Source organism: Notamacropus eugenii, chromosome 5 (assembly GCF_028372415.1).
Source record: "Notamacropus eugenii isolate mMacEug1 chromosome 5, mMacEug1.pri_v2, whole genome shotgun sequence".
NCBI lineage: Eukaryota > Metazoa > Chordata > Mammalia > Diprotodontia > Macropodidae > Notamacropus > Notamacropus eugenii.
Window position 1 is genome coordinate 254,360,388 of NC_092876.1, and position 3,264 is coordinate 254,363,651.

The window sequence follows — 3,264 nt, forward strand, 5'->3', positions numbered from 1 at the left end:
GTCCACAGGTAAGCAAATTGGCTACTCAGTTTCCGGTGGGAATAATATCCTTCTGTTTTAGAGGTTTGAAGATGTCTGATTAGTGCGCATCTCCTAAAATGATCTGTTAAGTAATAAGACTCCTGGTTAACTTGAGAAGTTATTAATCACATGAATCAGAAGCCCAAGGGATTATGGACTTCAAACACAATATAGGATTGTGAAAACCTTTGAAAAAGTCTTGACTCATATCTCTACCACAGAAAAGGACATTTTGCAGTCCTTATTCTTTAGGTGAAATGGACTTATGAATGCCCTTGAGATGTATACACTGACTGGCTAAAATTTAAACTTCTGGAAATTAAATTAATATATAGTTCTGCTTTCTGATGTCATGTGTCAATCATTTATTCAAAAAGCAGCTAATAAGCACCTTATATCTGCCAGAAACAGATCTAGTTGCTAGGAATGTGAAAATAAAATAGATCTTACCTTTAAGAATCTTACCTTGCATTGGAAGAAATAATATTTATTACCAATAAGTAGAAACAAATATCAGACTAACCATGTCAGATTCTCACAATATCCTAAGCCAAAAACACATACCTGTAGGGGGTTGTGGGTGTTATTTATATAGGTTACGTGTGACCTTATGGGTCTGCCAAAAGGTGACACACAAGAAGGCATAAATAAATGTCTCTCGTCCCTTCTGTTAACCCTTCTCCAAGGCGATTTTGGTTCCTGCCAGGAGAAGAAGTAGGAGATCAGAACCTTGAGAGTGGCTGTTGTGCTGTCCTCACAAAAGGGGTATCTGGATGAAATTATATCTATTTAGCCCTCAAACACTCCTTCATTTCATTTTAGCCATACATTGGGATTGTATCACTAACTGAATCTCTAAATTAACTATATATTCCACTTCCCTAATTAAAAACTTTCACACTTCCCTGTGTAATAATAATAATAATAGTATTCATATAATGCTTGAAAGTTTGCAAGTTGCTTTTACATATATTATCTCATTTGATCCTCACATCAATCCTGTGAGGTACATGCCATTATCTCTATTTTGCAAATGAGGAAACTGAGTTTAAGATAGGAAGTGATTTGCCCAAGTTCATGGAGCTATGTAGTACCTGAAGAAAAATTTGCACTTAGATCTTCCTGAGTCCAACACTACTCAGGCATAGTAGCTATCTGACCATAACCTCTCCTCATTCCATTTCTACCTCTGCCTCATCTTTTCTAAACTGACTTTTCACCCTTATTGAGGCCCAACTCCTTGAATTTCCAAATACTTCATACTTTTCAGAGGTCGTTACCTCTACTCAATCCTTCTCCATCCCACCCCCATCACTTACAGTACCATCTTTCAGACAAATTTGTACTCCTTTTGTCATATTTACCATATACTTTCTTGGGGTATGGTTATTTCTATACCTGCTTTCTCTCTGCAATTTGAGTCAGGGAAAATGCCTATTTTTTCATCATTGTGTTATCCCATCATTGTGCTATCATACCACCACGATTGGGTTTCATCACTGGAGTATATCACTCACAGTATCTTATAGATAGAAAGTCCTCATTAAATATTTGTGCAGTGAATGAGTGAATAAAAACACTAGTAAGAATAGGGATTGTGACATTTAAATAGTTGAGAAATTAGCAATAGGAAAATTATTATTTTCCTCAATGGGTTGACTTTTGCTATCTAATGATTATTATTTTTTGTTGTTTTAAATTTAAAATGTGTTTCCAAATAACAAATGACCATGGTTTTCAAAGTATTTAATATTAAAAAAGAAGGGATGGATCACAAGACAGACAGCAAGAGGAAGGAAGAGAGGAATATGAGAATTTACCTATGTGAAAAAGGAGAGCTATCACCTTTCCCAACAAACGGTTCTGGTAGCTTGAAGGATACCAAGCCAACAACTCCCACCTCCACTGCAATGATCTGAAACCATTCAGGTCATAGGATCAGTGTTCTATAGAATACGAGTACTTCAAAGCACATAGCATCAAAGATCATTTTCAAGTAACAGTTCTTTATGAATTCATCCTTTATAAGATTCAGCTCAGGAGCTTCATGGTCAATAAAATCCTGTTCATTCACTTCTCAAGTGCCTTAAATATTATTCAGTCAATCAAGAAACACTTTTGCCATGACCATTCCTTTATAGATTTGTGGGGGAAAATGTGTATGATGTTTAATATCTGTATCCTACTGTTAGTATTATGTACATATAGGGACAATGGTGGCTCCATAGAACAAAGAGGTCAGATTTCTATGTTGTAATCTCCATTTCAAGATGTTAAGAATTTTAAAACAGTTTTGTATGTATTTTTTCAATCAGTCATAATGCTTCAATATCAACTTCTTCTTCAGGCAGAAATCTAGGCATCATCTTATAGTTTTAATAAGCCATCAGGAACTCTATTTCCAGAATTTAAAAAATCTAATAACCAGGATGTAGGGGTGGATAGGTGGTATGATGGATAGAATGCTAGTCCTAGAGCTGAGGAGTTTAAAATCTGGCTTGAAACACTTATTACCTGTGTGACCCTGGCAAGACACTTAACCCTATTTGCCTCAGTCTCTTCATCTGTAAAATGAGCTGAAGACCTTAAAGGTAAATTATTCTAACCCCTCTCCCTCATTTTACAGGTTAGTAAACTTTGATTCAGATATATGAAGTCACTTACCTAAGGTCACAAAAGGAGTAAGTAGCAGGCCTGGGCTTTGAACCCAGGTCTTCTGATGCCAAATTCAATACTCTTTTCATTATGGCACACAGGGTTCTGCTATCATCTTGAAACCATTTGCATATTCTCCTATAAAAATGCTATATGTTTTATGGGTTATGTTCATGAATTTCCAAAGTTAGAACACTCAGGAAATATTCTTTATACGTAGATTTGAGTTCTAAAGGGAATCAGACAAAGAAATAAAATTGTCCTGCTCTTCTCATGTGCCTTTTAAAAAAAGATAAGAGGACTATAGATTTATTGCTGTAAGGAACTGTAGAGTCAGAGTCCAACTTTATCTTTTTTTTACAGATGAGGAAACTGAGGCTAGAAAAGTTAAGTGATTTGTCCAGGGTTTTACAGTTATTAAATATCAGAAGTGGATTTGAATTCAGGTCTTCCTGATTCTGCATCTTAAGGAGAAAGTGGGGAACAGAAAAATAAGGGAAAACTCAGTCATCTTGTCACATAACAGAATGGAATAACCAGAGACAAGAAACATTTCATTTATTCAAGAATGCATGTTCTTTGAAGGTG